The sequence below is a fragment of the Lygodium microphyllum genome, chromosome 13, assembly GCF_053477565.2.
Source record: "Lygodium microphyllum isolate KBCC chromosome 13, Lygodium_microphyllum_v1.1.10, whole genome shotgun sequence".
Classification (NCBI taxonomy): Eukaryota; Viridiplantae; Streptophyta; class Polypodiopsida; order Schizaeales; family Lygodiaceae; genus Lygodium; species Lygodium microphyllum.
This window is the reverse complement of record NC_141147.1, coordinates 38,872,262-38,898,483: the sequence shown is the minus strand read 5'-3', so window position 1 is coordinate 38,898,483 and position 26,222 is coordinate 38,872,262.

Sequence of the window (26,222 nt, the reverse complement as noted above, 5' to 3'; positions counted from 1 at the left end):
TGAGACACATGGTTACAGATTTTAATAACACATTAAGTCACTTACAGGGACAGCATACGAGAATTGGGTTTACATGGCAGTTGCTAAAACAGTGGAATGTGCTTAAAAAGATGTTGGTGATGAAAGACGAAGTAGTGGAGGACTTGAATAGCAGTAAAGCAGAAGCATCTTTAACATTTACAACAACAGTCACAGTTTACAACAACAGTCACAGTTTCAGCTACTAAAGAATCTTCAAACCTCTTAAAATGAATCATCCCACATTTGGAGATCCCTATAGACAGTTGGTTTAAGCACATATGCTAGATCATACACTGAATCCAGTTGTAAAACTCAATCAAATCTTGATACTCCACATTCCTATGAAACTTTCAACCTGCAACAGAGATCTCAGACTTTCAGATTCTGCATTATGAGCTGTGAACCACGAGCCATTATCAACATGACGATGAAAATGCATGTTATTCACGTTTGATCTTACCACAATTCTATATGGTGAAGAATTACGTATTTTGAAAGATCTATGACAAAGTTTTAACTATACAAAAGCTGTGTATATCTATCCAAGATTACATTAGATCTGGATGGTTTCCACAAAAAGTTGTATATTGGACATGCTCTCATTCAGATGTAACTGGATATTTGTCACATATTATTTAAAATTGAGCTTTCAAATGGAATTTGATCTCGCTTGATTAATCTTTCATCTTGAAATTAGTCAAGGTCCTCTGTGGATGTGATATTGCTTTCACAAACCCTTCGACAGCGGATTGCATACCTATTTCCATCAGCATCATCCTGTCCCACTGCCCAACCTATGCCAATAGGGCTAGTATCAACTGTCAACGTGATCGGCCGTCCACACTGATAATCCGCCTTGCGTAGGGTAGGAGCTGACTGCAACAGCTTCTTGAGCTTACGCATGGCTTTTGAATGCTTCTCATCCCAATGAAATGTCTGCCCCTTTCGAAGCAGCTGGTAGAGAACATCTGCTATATGAGCAAAATGAGAAATCCAAATCATGTAAAATACACAAGCTCCCACAAATCTCCGCACCTCTGAAGTAGTCGAGCAATACTTTGCAATCCTGTTTATGGCATCCACCTTTGCAGGTGAAGGCTTCCTGCCATAATATCCAACCATATGCCCAACTATGATGACTTCATTAACACCAAAGACAGATTTCAGCCCTGAAACTGTCAAATTTACCTCCTCTAATCGTGTCAATATTTGCTCACAAGCAATCAAGTGGTCAACCACAAACTGTCTACATCCATGCAAATCAAGACTTTCATTCTTTTCTTCTTCAGCACAACCCTTAATAGGCACATCATCTAGAAAAGGCATGGTATACTGCGGAATATAGTCTCGTAGAACTCTATGCATAGCATTCATCATATGAGCAACTGAGTTTGTGGCACCTTGAGGCAAGGTACACATCCTCACAAGACCAATAGGTGTCCGCATAGTAGTAATATCCCTGCTTTCCAAGGCAAGCTGAAACTGATCATAACCTGAATACAAGTCACCTAGAGAATAGATGGCTCGTCCTGCAAAAGCCTCAGCAAATTCATCCACAACTAGACCTGTTCCCACATTCCTGATTGTCACTTTGTTCACGGGCTGCATATCCTGAATAAATCTCAAAGTACAATTCTTCTTTGGTACAGTAAACCACCTGTTAGAATAGGGTGCAGAAGAGGGTTCCAAAATTCCCATCTTAATCTTCTCATTCAGCAACTCTATCAGCTTTGGCAAGTGCTTTAGGCACATGTATAGGACGTATATTCCATGGTACATGAGGAACAATGAAGATGACCATAGGTGCAACCAATTCGGGACTAATGCTGCCAATTTCATGTGGAAAGAAAGCAAATGCCTTACCATGACGTCCAAGCATCTCTCTAAAACATTCTTTTTCCACTGGAAGCAAGAAATCATCATTTCCAATCTTCAATTCTGCAAGAGTTTCAACTGTAAATTTATGTCCAATATTTGCAGGATCTCTCAACATAGGCTGCTTCATAGCTTTTTCAATCTGTTCATCACTATCAGAAGGAAGTGGGCCTGCAACTGGCTTAACCTTCTTATCAACTGTTTTATATTTTGTGTCAACCTTGGCATCATTCAAGCATTCTTTTCTTTGCTGCAATTTCTGCAAATTTTCAGCAACTCTCAACTCTGTTGGCTGAAAAATTTCAGCCTTTCGCTTTATGGACTGCATGGGTGCAGCCTGAAACTCTGTATGCAGAAATTTTTCTGCATTCAACTTTGTTGGCTGAATGGATTCAGCCCTCAGCTCTATGGACTGCATAGGTGCATCTTGAAACTCTGTATGCAGAAATTTTTATGCATTCAACTCTGTTGGCTGAATGAATTCAGCCCTCTGTAGCTCTGTTAGTTGATTAAGATCAGCCATAAATTCAGTTTGCTGAGTTTTCTCAGCCTCTAACTCTGTTTTCAGTATAAAACCAGAAATTTCCTGAAACATATCCAAGGTTTGCACAGGTATAATCTTTGAACCCTTACATACATTAGTTTTCAGCATTGCTCTCATCTCAAACAATGTATCCGCATAAGACATCCCTTCATACAATCCATCTACATGCTCTTCTGCTTGCAAAATACCTGCATTCTTCAACTCTTTCTCCTTACGACCAATGTACTGCCTGGCAGCTCTAGGAAAATCTGAAATTTTCTGATAACTCACTGAACTATCTGAAGAAAAACCAACAAAATTATTGGAGAAAGACTGGCTGCCAAGAGGCGAGATCTCCTCTTTTCTCCGCTCCGTACCATTGGCGTCTCGCAAGACAGCGGTACCTAATGAAAATCCAACTCCTTCGCAGGTAGTGGTGCCTCACGCAAGGAGTCCCTGTTTCTCGGATGATTTACCCCAACAGTCATAAACTGAACAGCACGCATACCATCTTTACTGCGTATCCGCGCATAAGCTGACCCGTCATCCATCACTTTCATTTCCATTCTTGCTTCTGTAATGAAAGGCTGTCCAAGAATAATCGGATAAGAGCAAGAATCCTGAACAAAGCAATGATAATCCTCTTCAACATTACCAATAGAAATTCTGATACTCGGACAAGAAGCATACATATCACCAGAAGTATTATTGGCGGCTCTCATGCGCCAGCCATGCTCTGCATCCATAGGCCACTTGCCACTCTCATAAACACCTCGAGCAATAAGATTAATCTCAGAACCATGATCAACTAAAGCGACCAATGGAATTTGTTTCTCTCCAATCCTTACCACTGTCTCAGTGGTTGCTCTAGTCCAATGACTTCGTGAAAAATGGCTGCGAGGAATGAGAATAGGGGTATCATCATCTTCATACTGCATAGGCTGAACTATTTTCTCCAATCGCGGATTAACAGAAGCATTCTCAACCATCACTGCATCATCATGCTCTTCCCCAAGAGCTCCATGCCACAATCCCTGTAAAGCAGGTCCTTCCATCGCATGTCATTTCCTCCGCAAAAGATCCTGCATCTGATCCTGTATTTCTCTTCTAGCAATCCCAAGAGCTTCTCCAACAGTAAAAGTGACTTCACTATTCAAAATTCTTTCATGAAAAATCTTACTCATATCCGTCTGCATATCAAGGTCTAATAAGAGCTTGAATCCTGGCTCTTTTCTTGGTTGCCTCTTTTCTTTCATCTGCTTGTCTCCCATAGGTTGTTCAGGACCTGTTTGAGCTGGAGATCTTGACATAGGTGGAGCTGTAACAGGTGGTGAAACAAAGTCACCCCCTCTAGTCTTTTTGGAGGTGCTGGGACTCTCCTCATCTCTTCTTCTCTTTTCCTCAACCATGGCATCTAAACCCTGTGTTTTAGCCATATAAGCAAAAATAGAATACCTGTCAACAGGAGAATCCCATCCTGTTTCTCCTCGGATGCTGGAGCCCACACAAGTCATAGTAGATGCCTAAACTTTCCCTGTTCTCGCTATCTCTAAGGCAGAGGACCATAAAGCAGAGTCTCCATCAGATTTCTGCTCAAGCTGGACTCCATAAGCTGAAGCATCTTCTCTAATACCCACATAAGCTGATTGCGCAGCCATATCATCAACAAGCTTCTTCATGCCTCCCTTACCGAAGTTCGTGTCAAGAGGAGCGTCAGTCTCTATCAGCCATATCTTCCCATCTTGTCCCCAGAACACTACATTCTTCTTACGTGCTTCCTGAAAAGCATCACAATCTCTGCAGTGTTGGTGCTCTGTACTATCGCACCAAATACATCGTCGCCCTTTTCTTTGACCAGCTGAAAAAGCAGTTGCTGGAGCAGGTGCTACAGCAAGTACTGACATAAGTTGCTCCTTTAACTTACCAACTTCAGCTTTGACTGCTTCAATCGTCAAATCTGCCAAGCCTTTAATAACATCATCTATAGATAAGGGCACTGGAGCAGCAGGAACTAGTGGATTCACAGCAGGAGGAGTAAGCTTAGGCAAAGAAGTTGCAGCAGGGGTAGAAGAAGAAGTCTCCAAGGATTTTTCAGAAACTGATCCTGTATTACGATGCAATCGTACTCTCCTGCGCTGCTTCTTAACAAGAGCATTCACAGCATCAATGACATGTCTCCACTCGGTCTTTAAACCTGAATCAATAGCTTGATCTTCCAAAAGATCATCCAACTTTTCCTGTAAATCAGCATCAACAGCTTGTAAAAATAACTCCACTTTCTGCATCTCCAAAGCTTGCTGCTCAGTCCCATCCAACTGATCATAGCGGCTCTCAAACTCTTGCAGAAGAGCGGTAACAGAAAGTCCCTTCTTAGGCATAGAAACCCATGCTAAGAAATTCCTGCGATTCATAAGACCTGTATCCTCCAGGAAATATTCATCTTTTAATGCCTTCTTAAATTCTGCCCAACCTGCATGTGTTTCTTGAATTTCTGCAATTCGGCCTTCAAGAGTGCGCACCACGATCCACAGTAGCGGCTCCAAACATCTTGAGAAACCCGAAAAAACTTCATCTTTTCTTCATACAAATGCAGGTAAGTTGACACTTGCTGGCCATTAAACTGCTTCATCTCCTGTTGGACAACTTTCAAGGCATCCATAGCATCACTGTCACGTTTTGTGTGAGCTTGCTGCTGCATATACATGGTAAATGACTGAAACAGGTTCTTCATGACATTATCATCTGTCATCTCTTCTTGCGAGTCTCCCATCTTGCTGAAAAGTGACGCAGCACTTTCACGACAGGTTCACCAGAAATGTCGTAAAGTTCACGCAAGGGCTGCAGAACACGGGGTTCAAGATACATCAAGAAATGAGGCTAACAAGAACTCAAATATTTGATGCCAAAGTACACTATATTCCTTGTCAAATGAGGTACAAGAAGTTCATGTTCAGAATAATCTGAAGTTTCTCATAAACTGTTTACATTCAGGTGTATGACGACAGTTGCAGTAGGAAGAAAAACATTCTTCACATCAGCATGTTCATTTTCTAACTTGGCAGTTGCCCAATCAGCAGAGAATTTCAGAAAATCCAGAGAAACATCTTTATTGTGAGGTCAAGTCCATCATTATTTGCTGAAAAGATATCAGCAAGTCTTTACAACTTCCATCTTTTGTTGATTGGATTCATGGCTAAAGAACAGGGTAGTGTCACAGCTAAAAGTTCAAGACATATGTATCCCCTGTCTATTTTCTCTTGCTGCAATTTAAGTTCATCGTTCTCATTAGCAGAAGATTAAAGACCTAGGACAGAACAACGTCTATTTCTGTTCAATGTTGTAAGGCTCTTTTCTCGATGAAGATCCAAAGTATCTATGCCAACCATACCTTCAGTTGGACATGCTTACAGTAGCAGCACCATGGCCAATAGTGTGTGCCAAAGCATCCGACAGGTGGATCACATGCTCTCACAACTCTTATGGGTGAACCTTGGGGTTTAGATCTTTCTCAATTCTGCCAGAAGCCTCCTATCCAACCCTTCAATTAGAGTATTGCCTCCAGTCAATAGAAAACAAACGGGTCAGTGAAGCAGGGGCAATTTCTAAATTTGCAAGCTTCTCAAACAAGGGAACAACACGCAAAGGCTTCTTAATCTGGCATTCACGCTGCAGAAGTTTAACTAGAAGAACATCAGAAGGAGCTATAGCCATAGATTCCAATCATTACTTCTTGTTTACCATCAATCCTATTGCGATTCCAATCACTGGGCATCCTCCTCATGGAAACGCTCACTGATAAAGCCCAATCAGATGCGGCTGGAAAAGGAGAAGCTGTAGCCATCGAAATCTCACTACACCAAGTGTGATACGGAAATCCTCTGCTGTCAGTGGACGAAATCGCGGTGTTTCAGAAGGTGGCCAACACATCCTGTCCAAACAACAGGAGATTCACGAAACTTGTTGATGCTTTGTAAAATGAAGGCACTGATTCCCGAACATCAGGTGAACACGCCGATGGACTTATATCCATTCTTGATGTTTAGCCAAATCAAATTCAGTATTTTCGACAGCAGCCTTCAAGGAGTCCAGTAACAGACAAATCGACTCGAGATATTACAACAACTGACTGAAGATAGTCCCTGTAAATGTTCAGCAAATCCTATTCTCGTGAATGAACGACCGAGCTGTGTTTCTCAAACCGTCCATGGCTGACGAAGTAATGACCAACGAACTGATTGTGTAGTATGAGCTGTTAAAACCAAGTTCACTGTTTTATTTGTCAAGCCTCATAAATTTGCTTTGGCGTCCTGTTCTAACTGCTGCATGAATTTCTCCTCGCAATGCTTCATCAAGCTTCGCTTTTTAGGATTCAAACATTATATGCTATTAAAAGCAGTGGCAATTGGGCGAGGTGATGTCGGCTGTTAAGGTTCTTTGTAAGCAGCATGTGAGCTTTCATCTTGATGATCGAGGCCCAGGCAACAGAGAATCAAGTCGATGAAGTACCAAAGGGAGCATGGGCTGTCCGATTCCTCCTGTTGTTTTCTTCAACTCTCATCCTCATCCATCTTCAGACTCCTACGCCTTCGTATGCAAAGCCCCCCCCTTTCGCCTTGTTTTGTGATTCTTTCTTGCTTCCTGATTCCTGAATCTCCTTCGTCTCCTCTTATTAGTTTTCCTTTTCATGCCGTTCATTGCGTGCCAAAAAAAACTCATTCTAGCCCTCCCAAATAAAAAATCATTCTTCCCCTCCAAAATAGCTTGCTTTTTTTCCCTCCAAAAGCAGTTTAAAACCCAAAAATAGGTTTCCCCTCTTTATCCTTGAATAACCTCTTATACCTTTAGCTTTGGCGATAATCTTCAATTCTGCCAGTTTTCTCTTTGAGAGATCCAAATGGGGATCAGTGCATGGTTTTAGATTTGAAGATTCAGCACCAGATTCATGACTCAACAGCTTCTTGCTGTCTGATTTAGGACTTGTTTCTTTGTCTTCTTTTCCCATGCATTGCCACTTCTCTTTACGGTCTCTTTCATTTCTTTCTGTAGGCTAACCTTCAAGAGCCCTTTTACTACTTTTTCTGCAGCACCATCCACCTTTGAGCCTTTCTTTTAGGGTATCTTTGGAGTCATCAATTTCCCCATTAACAAACAACTTTGTGATGGGTGATCTACACACAAACTGCGAATTCAGCCTTAAACATTGGATGGCAAAGTACTCCCTCGGTGCTTCACTAATGCTTCGCTCGCTTCAGAACTTTTGAGAGACTTCCTTCAACTCTATGTCATGGGAACTTTTGAACTAAGATGATCGCTTCCACAAACCTTCCTTTGATTCCATAATTCCCTGCACCTTTCTTAGAGATCATCATTGAAATTATCAGCTTGATAATGTCCTTTGGCATCAGTTTTTCATATTTTTCTAACACACACACATCATGCATCCAAACAAAATCATATACATGCACTAAGGGAATATATACATTGGATGCGGATTATCGAAATGCATCACACAAACAATGAATCACATGCAGAAAATAACACAAATGCACAACAAAAGAAATGGAGGTGTATACGACTCGGATGCGCAGCAGCACGACAACGGTGGATTCCGTGAGGTTTTACGGTGGATTCCGTAAACTTAGATGACCAGGGCTCATACACAAAGTGGATTCTTTGTGCGAGAAGTTGATGGGGACGCCTGTCCTTTTCGGGCGTTTCATTAATTTAGTGTGTACATGGGTGATTCCATAGCGGGTGATTTCGCAAAATGCATATTAAATTAATAAACGTTTATGAGTTTAGAGTGCGCACTCGTAATAAATTAAGGTTAGGATCTATTTCTAACCAGTTGATTTATTTATGTAGCTGAAGACTGCTAGGTATTCACTTTTGTCGGTTTAATTGTATTATTTTACTAACGATTGTGAATGCTTCAGTTGGTGTAGAGATAGCAGCAGTGGCAGATTCGATCTATGGATTATATTTTGATAGGCGCCACGCCTATATTTTGTTATGTCTATTGAGGCATCGATTATTTATTATTATTTTTGTATGCGCCTATGCGCATGGATATGTTATTTCTATTTGGACATTGAGATTGGGCGTGCCAGACTCTATGGGCACCGTCCATTAGCTTTATTTCCTATTTTTGTAGAAAGCTTTTGTAAATTGGGCTATTATTGAGCATGAAGATGGAAATATACATAAAATACATGCTTCGTGAAGCGCTCACACAAGGCATGGGGGGAGATTGAACCCTATTGGTCTCTTGCTTCTTGTCGTTCATGCTTTTACATTGTTTTTTGTGCAAAAAGGTAGAGTTCATTGTTCTTGGGGACCTTCCGGGATTCACTACGTGAGCATACAGCGACCGATCTGCGCACCAGTGGTATCAGAGCGGAGCTGAGATCAAGAGCTTCCAATCGCTACCCATCACGTGCGAAGGCGGAGCTCCTGGAACGATCGGGATCTATAGTCAATCTCGTCGCGAACCGTCGATACAGGCAGACTTCTGGCGATCAAGAACCCCTGTTTCTACTCTCAGATCGCGAAGGACCAGGCTGTACAGGCGGAGGACCACGCATTCATCTCCTTCATCAAGTCATGAATATACTGTGAGAAAAAAAAACTTCATATCTCTAATCTCTCTCAAGTTAAAGCTTGAGTTAAGCTTAGAAGAAGCTTAATTGCTTCAAAACTTGTCATCGAGGTATCTGTGTCAAGTAGCAGGTATAAGACTAGGCTAGTTGCAAAAGGCTATGCTTAAACATATGGCATATATTATGAAGAGACATTCAATCCAGTTGCTAGGATGGTAACTATTAGATGTGTGATTGGCTTGGTAGTAGTAGCCAAAGGTTGGAGTTTGCAGTAGCAAATGAATATTAAGAATTCCTTTTTGCATGGTGAATTGTAAGAAGAGGTGCTTAAGCTATTAAGCTTAAGCCATTAAGCTTTCAACAAGTTACACAAGATAATCAAGTTCAGCAACTCCGGGTCCTGCACTTCTGAAGTCAAGTCCTGCAAGTCGACTGTAATCAAGTTCTGCAAGTTCACTAAGTTCTGCAAGTCTGCAACTCTGCAAGTCAGCTAAGTCTGCAACTCTACAAGTCAGACTAGTCAACTGGAGTCAGAACTGACTAGTGCTCAAAACTCCTAGAAGGGTTGTTCTTGCGTAGAAACTCTGAACTGCAAAGTTGTTCGTGGCAAAGTATTCTACCTATCCGCAGGTCCGCTGAAGTATTTTCAGCATACGAAGAAGGAAATATTGCAGATTTTCTAAAAATTGAGAAAGAAATACCCAAAAATACATAGCCTTGTAGCCCCGAATTTGAGCTACGCTCATCCCGCTAACCTGATTTTGAGTGAGAAAGGTCTTTTGAGTTTTACAGGATGACGGAACCACATATGGATGATCCTATGGCTGAAGACGACCTACCTGAGCCTACCATGGAACAAAAGCTGGATCTAATCATGCTGCAATTGGAAGAAGAACGAAGGGCTATGCAAGCATTGCAAGCGCAATTGACAAAATTACAAAGAGCGTCTACCGACAAAGAAGAACCTCAAGCTGAAGATTTGATTCGACGTACCATCGACGCCACTCTTGAATCTCAAACCATTCGCAAGGAATCAAAGATAAGTAAACGAAGTTTCAAATTTCGCACTTTCAATGGCATACGAGAAGGAAAGACTGTTTTATCATTCATTAGCTAGTTTGATGACTATTTCCATGAGGAAACTTATCCAGAAAAAGATAAAATCAAGTGTGTTACTAATCATTTGGTAGACAGAGCATCACTTTGGTGGACTGTAGTACGCAAGAGTATAGAATGTCCTGCTACTTGGGAAGATTTCAAGAAGAAGTTCATGCATAATTTTCTTCCACCGCAATTTGATGAGAAGGCTATCAAGCAATGGGATCTACTTCAACAACAGGATCGTGAGCCTATACCACAGTATACAGAGCATTTTTGGAATGCACTCCTACAGCTATGCATGCTTGAAGACATACCAGAGACGACACATAAGCGGAAGTATATGTCTGGACTTCTTGGACATTACTATGCTGAAGTGAACATGTTCAAGCCTGCTACCCTTGAAGACGCCGTCTCACTAGCTCACGACACTGAAGATAAGTTACGCGGTAGAGACAAACGACCACAGCAATTCCAAGCCAATGATAATTATGGATCTAAACAATTCAATTCCAATTTTAGAAGGTTTAATCCAGGTCGTTTCTCTTCACCATCTTTCCGCAAGAATTGGGCTAAACCACCTGCATTACCATCCAATGTCAATCCAAATCCTAAGCCTATTCCACAAGCAAATCCAAATGTACCCAGACTTCCAGCCATTGCAAATAATGTAACCAAAGCCAAGCCAATAGTATGCTATAAATGTCACCAGCCGGGACATCTCGCAGCAAATTGTCATTCAAAGAAGCCACCAGCTCATATCAACTATCTTGGAGCCATGGACGAAGACGAGCATGAGGATATGCCTGATTTCACTGAAGATGATGATGACACTACTACTACTACTTCCGACACTTTACCAGGTATGCCTACTCCACATTCATTATTGACTATGAAATGTTTGGTGCATGGAAAGGAAAGGACTATTTTGCATGATGACGGTAGTACTCATGACTTTATTTCAGCAAAATTGGTAAAGGAATTAAAATTACAGACTGTACCTACGCATTATCGCATAAAAGCTGCATTTTTAGGTACTAGGTATAATGGTACACAAGAAGTACAAGATTTAGAGATTCAAATTGGTTCATACACTAAAAGAAGAAATTTCTTAGTTGTTCCATTACAGTCGAGTGACATTATTCTAGGAATGCCTTGGCGACACTAGCATAACCCAAACATAGATTATTCCACACACACAATGCATATTAATTTTCAAGGAAAATCTATTACATTATATGGTATGCATGCATCTAATATTTTTCCCCTGCTTTCGCATACTCAAGCAAAACGTGCATTACGCAAGAGTACTAAATCATATCTCATTTGGGTGAATGAATTGCAAGCAAAGGAAAATCATATGCACCCTAGGCACAAGGAATTTCTTGCATATTTTAAGGACTGTTTTGCCGAAGACCTACCACCAGGTTTACCACCTTCACGTCCAGAAGACCATAAGATTGATTTAATACCTGGCACACAACCACCTTGCAAAGCACCATATAGGCACAATCAGATAGAGCAAAAAGAAATCCAGAGTCAAGTTGAAGAATTACTAAATAGAGGTTTAATTCGACCTAGCAGTTCTCCATTCGGTGCACCTGTACTCTTAGTCAAGAAAAAGAATAATACCTATCGTATGTGTATTGACTACCGAGCTTTAAATAAGATCACTGTAAAGAATAGGTATTCTATACTTAGAGTTGATGACCTTATGGACAAACTGCAAGGATCTTCTATATTTAGTAAAATTGACCTTAAGTTTGGATATCATCAGGTAAGGCTAGATAAATCTGACATATTTAAAACTGCATTCAGAACACAGTTTGGCCATTACGAATTCTTAGTTATGCCATTCGGATTGACTAATGCACCTGCTACCTTTAGTAGAATGATGAACCGTATCTTTTTGAAATATCAGTACTGTGTGATTGTTTTCTTTGATGATATTTTGGTGTTTAGTCAAAATGAAAAAGAGCATTATGAGCATTTGTAATTAGTTTTTCAGTTATTGAAAGAAAATCAATTGTTTGCAAATCCTGAAAAGAGTGAATTCTTTAAGACAGAAATTGAGTACTTAGGTCATATTGTATCATCTGAAGGAATTAAAGTTGATCCTAAGAAAATTGATGCAATATTGAATTGGCATGTTCCTAAAAATGTGCATGAGTTACGCTCATTCCTTGGTCTTGCTAGTTTCTATAGGAAGTTTGTACGTAATTTTTCATTACTTGCTTTACCATTAACCAAACTTCTAAAGAAAGGAATTGTTTATCAATGGACCGAAAACCAGCAGAAATCCTTTGACTTACTGAAACGTGCATTAACCAATGCCCCTGTTCTACAGTTGCCTGACTTTAATAGACCATTTTTTCTAGTTGTGACCGATGCTAGCGGATCAGAATAGGAGCCGTACTAATGTAAGACAATCATCCTATAGCATATTCTAGTTGTAAGCTGAAACCCTCTGAGCTGAAATATTCCACATATGACAAAGAACTATTAGCAGTTGTACAAGCATTAAGACAGTGGAAACACTACTTAATGGGTTCAAAATTTATGATAAAGACCGACCAGCAAAGCATTAGACATTTACTTAGCCAACCTCAAATTTCTGACCGTCATATCAAATGGGCTTTCTTTATTCAAAGTTTTCATCCTATCATTCAATACCAACCTGGAAAAGAAAATGTAGTTGCTGATGCATTGAGTAGAAGACCTGCAATTCATAATATTTCTGTCATATCTTTTGATTCTTTGAATGCTATGAAAGATACATATCACCAGGAGATTACTTTTCATTCTGATTGGAATAAATTACTTCAAAATAATTTCATTCCTGTTGATTCATTGTCATATAATGATGGATTTATGTTTTATGAAAAGAGACTGTGTGTTACTATTCCATTCCGATCTTTTGTTTTGAATGAAATTCATTGTCCCCCATGTCAAGATCATAGAGGTATCATATCTACATTACGTATGTTAACTGAAGATTTTTATTGGCCGCATATGGATGCAGATGTATCTAATTTCGTTTCTGAATGTTTGATTTGTCAAAGAGTTAAGAGACATCATGGTAAATAGTATGGATTACTAATGCCTTTGTCTATTCCATCTAAACCTTGGGAACATATTTCTATGGATTTTATTACTGGTTTACCAAATACTAAATCTAACCATGATAAGAATTGGACAGTTGTAGATAGATTTAGTAAGCAAGCATATTTCATTCCATGTAAGAAAACTTTAACAGCATCACAAGCAGCACAATTGTTTTTGAAAACTGTTTTTACTAACCATGGATTGCCAAAAGTTATCATTTCAGATCGTGATTCTAGATTTTGTAACAATTTTTGGATTACACTGTTTGCTAATCTAGGTACAAAGATTGATTTCTCATCTGCATTTCAGCCAAAAACAAATGGACAAATAGAAGCCACAAATAGCACCATTGTAGATCTTTTACGTGCATATACTATCTCTAAACCTCAGACATGGGATACTCATTTGCATTTATTACAGTTTGCATATAACAATACACCACACACATCTACAAAGAAAGCACCTTTTGAAGTCATTTATGGATATAGATTGTCTACACCTGTTGCATCTTTGTCTAATAGAATTCAGAGTGCTGATGATATTGCTAGTATGCATAACAGTATTATTGATGAGGTTAAGGATATGATTGCTAAAGCCCAGTAATCATATACCAAACAAGCCAACAAGAAAAGACAAGCCATGAATTTCAAAGTTGATGATTATGTTTGGCTGAGAATAGAAAAACGTAGACTGCAAAGTGTAGATAGACATCCAGTTGTCAAATTAGCTCCTAGATTCTATGGACCATTTAGAATCATTCATAAAATTAATGATAATGCATTCAAGTTAGAATTACCATCTCATTGGAAAATTCACAATACATTTCATATTAGTTTATTGAGACCATTTAGAGGCCAATTACCTATCCACCCTGTTTATGAAAACCCACCTTTATTAGAGGAAGAGACTGAAATACTTGAACCAGAAGCAATCATAGACACTGATTATATGACCACCGGAACTGGCCGAAGGTATTCTAGATATCTAATTAAATTTAAGAACCATCCTGTAGAGGAAGCACAATGGATGCACGCTAGAGACTTAAATGCTTTCCCCACTCTGTTAGCTCCACATTGAGCTAATAGCAATTGAGGTCAATTGCTATGCCAGGAGGCATATTCCACGGTGGATTCCGTGCCACGGTGGATTTCATGAGGTTTTACGGTGGATTCTAGTGTGTACATGGGTGATTCCATAGCGGGTGATTCCGCAAAATGCATATTAAATTAATAAATGTTTATGAGTTTAGAGTGCGCACTCATAATAAATTAAGGTTAGGATTTATTTCTAACCAGTTGATTTATTTATGTAGCTGAAGACTGTTAGGTATTCACTTTTGTCGGTTTAATTGTATTATTTTACTAACGATTGTGAATGCTTCAGTTGATGTGTAGAGATAGCAGCAGTGGCGGAGGAAAGCATTGGAGTCTAGCAAGTATTCGATCTATGGATTATATTTTGATAGGCGCCACACCTATATTTTGTTATGTCTATTGAGGCATCGATTATTTATTATTATTTTTGTATGTGCCTATGCGCACGGATATGTTATTTCTATTTGGACATTGAGATTGGGCGTGCCAGACTCTATGGGCACCGTCCATTAGCTTTATTTCCTATTTTTGTAGAAAGCAAACTCAAAAGCTAAAAGCTTGTCATATTTTTGTAAATTGGGCTATTATTGAGTATGAAGATGGAAATATACATAAAATACATGCTTTGTGAAGCGCTCACACAAGGCATGGGGGGAGATTGAACCCAATTGGTCTCTTGCTTCTTGTCGTTCATGCTTTTACATTGTTTTTTGTGCAAAAAGGTAGAGTTCATTGTTCTTGGGGACCTTCCGGGATTCACTACGTGAGCATACAGCGACCGATCTGCGCACCACGTGCTCAAGGATACACCTTCATATTATCCACCCCTCTTTTATGAAAGGTATTCAAGATATTGTAATATGACTTGATCTTAAAAGCTAATTTTCTCATTTGATTAGTAGATAAATGTGCCGACATTTATATTCTGTCAACTAAAAAGTAAAGTAATTGATCATAATAGGAGTCAAGATCCATGGCCCACACATCAAATAACAACATCCAATAGTTGATCAAGTACTCTAGCTTCAAGATCATCATCTTGAAGTTTGGTTAAGTAATGTGAAATTACATGCACTTTTCTTAGCAAATGCGATGCTAATAGCGACGCCGCTATTTGTCATTGCTAATCGGTGTCGCTATGGCCTGATATCCTTGTAGTGTTTCTCTCCGCCCCCTCGTTGTTTTCTCACTCATTCTCCTCTCTCCCTCCCTTTCTCTTTCTCTTTTTTTTTCCACTATCATTCTTCTCTTTACTTCACCCTTTTATCCACCTCTCTCTACACTCTTCATTTCATGTTCTCTCCCCCTTCTCTTTCTTTCTCTCTTTCTCTTTCTTTGTTGCCCCTCTTTTTGTTTATCTCTGCCCCCTCATTGTTTTCTCACTCGTTCTCCTCTCTCTCTCTCTCTCTCTTTCTCTCTTTCTTTGTTATCTTTCATGTTTATTCTCTCTCTCTCTCTCTCTCTCTCTCTCTCTCTCTCTCTCTCTTTTATGTTCTTCTCCCTCTCTCATTTTCTCTCTTTCTCCCTTAATGCACCTCATTCTCAAGAAAAACAAACAAAGAAAAGAAGAAAGAACAAGAACAAACCAAGAGGAGGCAATGTACTTACCGTAAAGACCCCAGGATGGATTCTTCATCTCCTCTTCACAACATCCCCTCTCTCTTTCGTGCATTTCTCCCTCTTCTTTGTGAATGGTGGCGGTGGCGGTGAAAATCTCTCCTTATCTTTTTTCTCTTCTCCTCTCCCTCTCCCTCTCAAAGCCACAATCTCTTTCTCTCTCTCTCAAACTCTTTGCGGCAAAATGCCGTGCTCAGGTTTTCCTCGCTTTTTTTTGCTCAAAGTGGTGTCACTATTTGCATTGCATTTGTGACGCAAATAGTGACGCCGCCAAGTTGCATCGAAAATGACCGTCGCTATATCCCCATTCCCTTGTAGTGGAAGTCTACCATAAATACTATATACGTTACTTTTCCCAATCCCACTTTCAAATATGGATCAAGATTCAACCACGTGGTCAAATATTTATCACTTAGTTGAAAATGAGGCTTGGAAAAATTTCACATTCTCTAATATAGTATTTCAAGATTATTTGAAGAACTTGGATCTATCATTGTGGTATTTAATGATGATAATATTGTATATGCGTACTTAGATAGACTTGGAAATGAATACAAGAGCTTGAGGTCATATATGAATATGAGGGATGATATATTTAATTTTGTAGACTAGATTTCTATGATGATCCTTGAGAAGAAGAACCTTTGCTTGGATTCCTCTTCTTAAAGAAAAAATAAATCTAAATAGGTGTTTTACTCTATTAGCAAAGGTGGAGGTCATGTAAGAGGCCAAGGTGGTAGTCATGGTCAAGGTTATGATACACAACAAAATAGAGGAGGATAGTCCTGAGAAAGGGGGAGTCAAAGAGGACAAATTGCATATTCTAATAGGCTACATAATTTTTATGATAATAGAAAAAGTTGAAATTGTGGTAAAAAATACCATATTTCTAAAAATTACTTAAAAAATAAAGCTAAATTTAGAAATTTAAAAAATTAATAAGGTAACTATGCATCCACTAGTAGTAGAAATAATGATGACATAAGTGAATAGTTGTTTGTTATGTAGCACTTCATGAACACTACAACTGCTCACGATTCATCAAAGAATGATATATGGTATGTAGACTCAGGTGTCTTTAATCACATGACTTCTCATGGAGATAGGGAATGATATAGCTCACCCCATTACATATGTTGAAAATGTTCATTTGAGTATTCTAGATGACAAAACTAAGTACTTGGTTGATGTCTTGTGTGTATCAAATATTACAAAAAATTTGGTTTCTATTGATTAGATGGTAGAATAGGGATTGCATGCTCAGTTCATATCTGATGGTTGTTATGTAGAAGATCTAAAGAGTGATTGCAAGTTGATTGCAAAAGGAAAACATATTGGCAAATTGTTTACTGTTGATTGCAAGTCGATTGCAAAAGGGAAATATACTGGTAGATTGTTTACTCTTGATATAAGTCTACCTAAAATGGATGTTGCCATGTTTGCATAAGGTTTAGGTACTGTGACTGATCTTGAAATTTAGCACAAGGGATTAGGTCACGTGAATGTGCAGTGATTGAAAGATGTGCAATCAAAATAGATTGTAGATAGCTTGCCTAAGTTTGGAGTTGATGGAATGCACAAAGTATGTGAAAGAATGCCAACTTAGAAAGCAAGCAAGACACACATTTCCACATGAAAATCATGTATTCAAGAAGCCACTTGAGTTAATACATTTTTATGTGTGGGGTCCTACAAACATTGCAACTTTGAGTGGCTATATGTTTTATGGTTTCTTCATTGATAATCATACTCGAAAAGTATGGATTTACTTCATGCATGAGAAAAGTGAGGTGCACACTTTAAAATCTTTAAGGCTTTGATTGAAGGAGACATGGCTACATATTAAATGCCTAAGATTAGATGGAGAGGGAGAATATCTCTCTAATGAGTTTTTTTATTTTTTGCAAAAAATGGTATACATAGACATTATACATGTAGATATACTCCATAATAAAATGGAGTTGCTGGAGTTTTAAAAAAAAAGCCATAATGCAAAGGTGGCTCATTCATTGATGTCAAAAAGAAACTTGCCTTATTATTATAGGGATAAAGTACTTGCCAATGATATATACATTATGAATAGGACACCCACTATATGTAGTATGACATCCAAAGAGAAGTTTACAAGCAAAAAGCCAAATGTGTTCCATTTGAAAGTATTTGGATGTATTTCTTATGTGTATACTCTTGATGAGTTATTTAGTAAATTGAATCCCAAGGAAAAAAAATGTGTATTTGTTGAATATTCTCTTAAGAAAAAGAGATATGCATGTTATAACCCCCTATTACATGTGAGCTAAGAGTCAGTAGGGATGTTTTTTATGTGTAGAATGTAGTTGGGATTGATAAGCATAAGAGTGTGACTATGTAGATAACAGGTCAACAATAGTCATAGACATTGAATGGACCATAAGAGTCTCTTAATCATGGTTCGATTGATAGGCCTTGGAGTGGTAGATTGAGATCACAAGTTACTCCACCAAGTACATTAGAGATGTCAAGAAAAGGTAAAGAGAAAGTTGGGGACTCACCTAGTGTGACAGATATATCATCAAGTTCCTCTCATGTTTATGTTGATTTAGATGGCTTTGAGAAAATCTTGGATGAGGGGTTCCAATTCCATCTATTAAAATACCTAGTGTGCTGAAGGCATAAGAGGATGCTAAAGCACCTAGTAATGATCCAAGTCCACATAGGTCAAGTAGAGTGAGAAAGCCAATATAACAATTGACATATAACGGCTATGTACCTCATCACTATGCATACACATGGCTAAGGTTCTATAAGATGTGGAACCCATTTGTTTTGAGGATGTAGTGGGTAATGAGTATTGGGATCATGCTATGAATGAAAAAATAGTTGTACTTATGGATAATGACACATGGGAGTAAGTTTCCTTACTTGAAAGAAAGAAAGCTATTGGCTACAAATGGGTTTACGAGGTCAATAGAAAGTCAAATAGATATATTGAGCACTATAAGGTAGGGCTGGTTACCAAAGGGTATGCCTAGACTCATGGTATTGATTATGAGGAGACCTTTACTCCAATGGTTAAAATGGCCACTATAAGGGCTGTCATAGCATTGGTGGCTACATCAAAAGGTTGGATCATGCATCAAATGGATGTTAAGAATGCCTTATTGCAAGGGGAGTTGCAAGAATAAGTTTATGTGGAGCCACCACCTGGTTATGTGAATGAGAATCATCCATATTATGTATGTAGGCTTTGTAAGGCCTTGTATGGGTTGAAGCAAGAACCTAGATCATGGCATGATAGAATTGTAGAATACCTTGTCAGCATTGGGTTTCATAAAGCATAGGCTAATCACCCACCCTATGTATGATAGAGTGATGCAAGTATTGTGGTCATTATTATATATGTGGATGATATTGAGATAGAGATTGACAATGTGAATAGTGTTCTCAAGGCTAAATTAGAGATGAAGGATTTGGAAGAGGCTTGGTATTTTCTTGGCATAGAGATAATCAGAACTCTAGAGGGTATATGGTTGTCATAGAGCTCAGGGGGTCATTATGTACAAAAATGTATATCATGTGAGTTTAAAAAAAGGAAATTTAAAAAAAGACAAGCTTAGTTAAAAATAAATTTACACAAAGAATTATTTTAAAAGGTTCAAATTTATTCGCAGAAGGGATTTTTATATTCCATAGGGTTTTTTAATAGTATGGTATAGTTAAATCATAAAATTGGCCTAGATTTTTGTGGTAGAAGAGGAGTAGAAGAGTGTGGTGAACTTTAAAGAAGATACAATCTTAGAGAGTTGAGGTAAATATTATCTAACCACTCACGATTGAACTTGACTCTATTGATAACCCACTACCATTATCCCTTAGTTAAAGCCTCTTCTTACTCTAACTAAGACACACCCATAACCCATTCTTATGATTAGCCTCTCTCTCTCTCTCTCTCTCTCTCTCTCTCTCAATATATTCTCTCTTATCTTAAAATCTCTCTTAAATTTTGTCATCTATCTCTCTCTCTCTCTCAATACATTCTTTTATTAAATGTACCTCTCTCTCTCTCTCTCTCTCTCTCTCTCTCTCTCTCTCTCTCTCTCTCTCTCTCTCTGTGCAAAGATGATTATATCTCCCTCTCCTTCACAATTGGATCCCCATGCATTATTCAAATATCATTGAGGTGTTCAATAACTATAGAATAACAAATCATTTCCCCATTCAATGGTATTCCATGTATGATTTTCAAGTGATTTGGAAACTCCCATTGGCATAGACTTGAATGGAGGTTTCTTCTTATATTGCTCCATTATCAAATGTACCCCTCTGGCTCCCTCCTATACTCTAGCATATATATCCACATAATATTTTCAAGCTTATACTCTAGCATATATATCCACATAATATTTTCAAGCTTTACCAACACCAATCGTCTGTAACACCTAGCTAAAGTGTAGCCATGTTTGCATTGGAAAGGAAGAGGTGCTATGTTTGAAGAAAATGCAACAAGAAGTTATTTTATCGATACAAGTATACACATTTTCAGTCTCAAGGTGTGCTTGGATAAGTGGAACATGGTTGACTAAGGGAGCTTTGAGATGTTATCAACAAATGCAACTAAGGGTGGTATTTCACTAGTTTCCATAAGTCTCAAGTGTGGTTTTCTATGGCTTCTATATATTTCATAGCAAGTAAATCTCTTTCTCATCTCTTTGCTACACCTAGGCTACACTGCATGGAAAAAAAATTGTCAAGCAATGTTGAGCATGAATTGTGGCTATCAAAATATGCATGACCACCAACATACATTCTTTTGGATGTTGGCTACCACCTATGAGGTTGTAAGGTAACATTATTATTTATCTCTTTGTATCACTACTATTTTAAAACATGTAATTTTTCTTGGCACGTTATGTGATATAGAGCTCAGTTGAGAAAAAGGGAGATACAATGAGAATGAAGGGTTGAATCCAAGAATGTATGTAGGTGTCTGAGAGGACAACGGTCCAAGCTTGAGCAGGTTTTAGTTACCACCACAAGACCGATTTCCAATTGATGCATAAGTCAAGGCTTTAAAAACAAAGAGGACACAAATCGATTGACTCATTAATCCCACATTAATCACTCATTAAACCCTCTCTCTCTCTATATATATATATATATATATATATATATATATATATATATATATATATATATTATTACTCTTGCATGTTTCATCTCACAAGTGGTGCCATTGTGAACCCTTCTCCCTCCCCGCTCATTGTTGCCACTAACTTCATATCTCCTTTGTCTAGCTCATCTTGTAACCCATCGCACTACTCATCTTGGTGGCCATCCATCGGCTCATTATACAACCCATCCTACGGCTCATCCTATAGCTCATCTAATGGCTCATCTTGACTACAGCTCACCTTGTGGCTCATCCTAATTCTGCAGCTCATATCGATTCTGTGGCTCATCCTAACTAGTGGCTCACTCGTGATTTTGCACCTACCACTTTTTTCTCACTTGTGTGATAAGTGGTAGCTCATCCTCAATTCATCGTGACCCACACCCACTATTTGTAGTATTACTTTCCACTTTTGATAAAGCCATATGAACCACTCAACGCTTCTTAGCTAGTTGTTGTTGCTAGAAAGCACGGATTGCCACTTCTTGTAGAGCCATCTGCACTATTGGTCATCATCTTCACTATTGGTGGCCATCCCATTGCTTGTAGCAGCCATCTCCACTATTGGTTGCCATCTACATGCTTATGGAAGCCATATCAATCATAAGTGCCATCCAAATACCATTTGCAGGTCACAAAAAGCATCACCCAAGTTGCATGTAATTTGTTGACCAACACTAAGATTGTGTGCATTTTGTTGCAAAGATGTGGATGCTTAACTTAAATGTTGGATGCTTCTTGGGCTATGCAAGAGGATCTGGGTGTTAGGCATGACAAGGAGAACTAACAAAGGTCATGGCCTTCTATATAGCTCATGAATACCAAATGTTGTAGAGATTACCCAAAATTAAAGATTCCTCCAACCTAGTCTATATGAAGATCCCCATGCTCATCCAACATATCACACTTATGTCATGATAAATATTTGTATCAAAAGCTTTAGTGGATTTTTTCTTTTCTTTTGTTTTGAAGGAGTTCTATTTTTTCTACCAATATGAGTTTCAAGTTCTATTGATCCCACATTATACATATATACATTTTAGTTTCTGCAATATGTGTTTCAAGTTCTGGTGATCCCACATTCTAGAAAGTCAAGTGTCCTTCTATTGATCCCACATTATACATTTATGTAAACTTATGAGTGTAGAAGTAGAGTGAGAAGATCCCTTCTTCAATTAATTACTTGATTAATATAAATCACAGGCTATCCCAAGAAAGGCCAACATGAGAAAGTAGTGACTTGGTCTAGGGAATAGGAGGGCAATAGTTTGTCATCCAAAAGTCATTGCAACTCTTAGATAGGTCTTTGATATGAAATGTAATCTACTAGGATGTTCTAATCACAAGATTCCACTAATTCAAGTAACCAAAGTGGATAGGAGCATGCACCTCAATAAAATCATTATTACATGTTCATCTCAAGAACATTGAGAGTGCAAATGCACAATTAGGAATTATAGAATAAAAGAAATAAATGATGAACATTTTTAATATAATTTGCTATAAAATGATAATGTGCTAAGTGAATCATTGGTGGTTATATATTTATGTCGAATCTAATTAGAATGATCATATGGTATGGACATAGTCTCTTGAACTATCTTCGTATGCACAACATGATAGCTTCACATTCATATATTAATATCATCAAGAGACAATGGACATCGTCCTCTTGGACCACACTCATCTCCTAATATGCACAACATGCAAGAGGTGACAACTAATTAGCCTACAATAAAATGCACTAGAGGCTTAGATCCTAGTGTGGGTGGAAGCATAATCATTGATTTTTTTTCCTGTGATTTAAAACAAATAAATAACTAAGAAATTGGAAACACTACCATAAATTTTATATTATTTTTTACACATACATTTTGGATAGTTGAGTGATCCAGATTTAGATGATGAATGCACTTCTCTCCTTTTCATTCAAGGGTTATATTACTAGGAACATTATATTAGTGAGTTTGGGAATCTCCCAATTCCCTTTTTTTGAATACTAAAAAGGTGGCACCCGGATAACATGCCCATAAGTTTCTCAAAACCATATGATGTGACCTATCATTGGAAACTGCTTGAAAAATGGAATCTATTGAGCTATAGAGCGCTTGATATGGAGTCAAAGTGTTCAAGTTATGAAAAATCCAAATATTTGACCATGTGTCCCAAACTAATGGGAAATTCCCATATTCCCCAATATGGTGTTTAGGGAGGCATTTTGCATTTAAGGCTTCATTTAGACCAACTTTACAACCATGCCCCAAATGAACAATGAAGAAGTTGGGGCTCAAGGAAAACTGTAATTGAGGTAGAGATACATGGTTAGTTGGCCATGTATGGTTAGGCATACCCCTATACAATTTCTCCCACCACTGAGAGACGTTCTTTTTCATTCTATGGCTAGGTGTTTACCCATGGCTCCTACTCCTTTGTTCATGTCATAGTCTTGATAATAACAACCACATATATTGGTATAAAAACTTCCACTCTGTATGATTTGCTAGAAATCTTAACACATTCATCATGATGGGAAATGTGGTGTGCTCACAGTGCCAACATAAGGGCTCTTACTAAATAGCATGTGATCTAGTTCAGTTACTTGTGTGTGATCTCATCTAGTTCAGCTTGCGTTTTTGTTTCTGTCATTGCACCATCAGTTTACACCTTGATTAGGTCAATGTGATAATGAAGGAAAATGTATATGTAACATCTTTTTGTTTTAATCAAGACATCTAACAAGTGATATATCATGTGAGTTAAGGATTTGTTAATGTTATAAAGAAGGCAAATGCATGCATTGTGCAATCTATTCATTTTAATCAAGACATCTAGCAAACGATCTATAATGTGAGATAAGGATTTTCTAATGCCATAATGAAGGAAAGTGATATATCATGTGAGTCAGGGATTTGCTAAATGTTCTATGTCAATATGAGGGATTGCACTAAACATGGTGCGTATGTCCCAAGTCATCACTAATTCCTACAACACAACTAGAACCTAATGAATCTCCCATGTATGCAATCCTTCCAATGGCCTTTACATCGGGTTCATAATGTGTAGGCTTGAAGGACTAACCACAAGGGTTTAGGATAGAAGGGATGGAGAGAGCAGGGAGAAAAAAAGATTCAAGAAATTCTATGAATCAAATTAAAGAAAAATCTAACAAGTTCTCTAAGCATGACTTCCAAGCAATACATTGCAACTCTTAATAAATTCTTCTCTATACGATTGCAAAAAATCAATCATGCCAAGAAAATTTTCACCAAATCCAATAGCTTAGATCTTTCGAAGAATAGCTTATGCTCCTTATCTTAGCCCAAAAGGACCTTGTACAAGGGATACAATGTACTTTGTTCAAAACAATGCTTGTGAATCAATCTAAATGGCCTAGACGATGCATATAGGCCCCGATGCTATTAAGCCAAAAAAATTCTGGATTTCATGATAAAAAACCTTTCTCTTCACTATTTAGACTCATCTATAGGAGTAGGTATTCAACAATACAAATTTATCCTCAAATTGTCCTTTCTCTGGCTAGTCTTTAAAAAAAAAAGCACCCACATTAAGCCACAAATACTTGAATTCTTTGCTTACAACACTTCAACCTTGTATTAAGAGGAATAAAATGACCTAAATGAGCCCCAAGGGGCATTAGAGAACTCTCTTCCTTCAATCCTTAGACATTCTTAGTGTTTGACTATGACATGCTCGAGAGAATGACCAAGAAGCATTCAAATATGTCAAAATTATGAATGTCAATGTTACTAACTTAAAATTCTGTGAATCGCAATAGTGAACCACTCTATTTCAGCCCATAGAACCCATAACTAAACTCTTCCATATCAAGATTTGATGGCTTCCTTTCTCTTTAGTGCTTGCTACCCATGGTTTATACTTATTATGGGGAGATTGCTTTAGATCCAACACAATAGTGATGTGCACTTCTAGAACCACGTAGTCTTCCCCCTTTTCATACTAAAAATTAGCACATTTTTTTCCCATGATAGGGATGGAAGGTTAATTCTCTCCTTTTTCAATTTCTTTTGGGCATGGACACTTGTAAGATCACTTGCACTTGTTTCGAAGACACTTGACAATGGATATTCACACTTTCTTTAGTCAAACTAAACATTCTAACTCTGTTAGATACTTCTTTTGCATGGACTTAGCAACCAAGGACTTGACATGTCATCAAAAACTCATGTCCACATTATCATACACTTGGCAATCCTTTACATTCTCCATACTTCCTATTATACTCTTGCCAAGACATGAACAACTCTCTATTTGTGTATATGAACAACTATCTATTTGTGTATAGAAACTATGTTGGATACTTCTTTTGCAAGGACTTGGCAACCAAGGACTTGACATGTCATCAAAAACTCATGTCCACATTATCATACACTTGGCAAGCCTTTACATGCTCCATACTTCCTATCAAACTCTTGCCAAGACATGAACAAGTTCTGTGTATGAACAACTATCATATACTTCCTATCATATACACAAATACATAGATGTTTGATTTTTATCATACTCTATTTACCCTACATAGAAGCACATACTAGTGAAAGGTATCTACCCACCCTTGCTTTCCCATACGTATCCTCAACTTGTCTAGATACTATATATCCTCCATAATTCATATCTTCAACTTCCTACAAGAATTTTGACTCCTTCCCATAAAAAATCATCAGGGCATCCATCTCATTTACATCCTAGGTTATTGTATCCTTTGTTTGTACTAGCAAAGCATCGGACAAGGCATGACTATCTTGTATACCCTCTCTCAATACATTACTTGTATATAGTAGCACTATATCATCTGCATCCACAAGCAATATAGCATCTTCACCTCATCTTCACTTTCATATCATGGTCAAGTAAAGCATGTATATAATGTACTACATCACTATCCACAATACCCTCTATCAAAGCATCATGTCTTATTCCCTTGTGTGTAGTGCTTCAAAGAATTGAATTTTAATGCATTTTACTATTTGTTGAGAGATGTGTTTTTCAAAGGGATTGGTTAGGAAATATTGTTACACATAAGCTTGAAAAAGATGGTCTAATCTTTCAAAGGAAATATGGAATAATAGTCACACATTGTGTAACTTAGTTCTCTCTCCTCT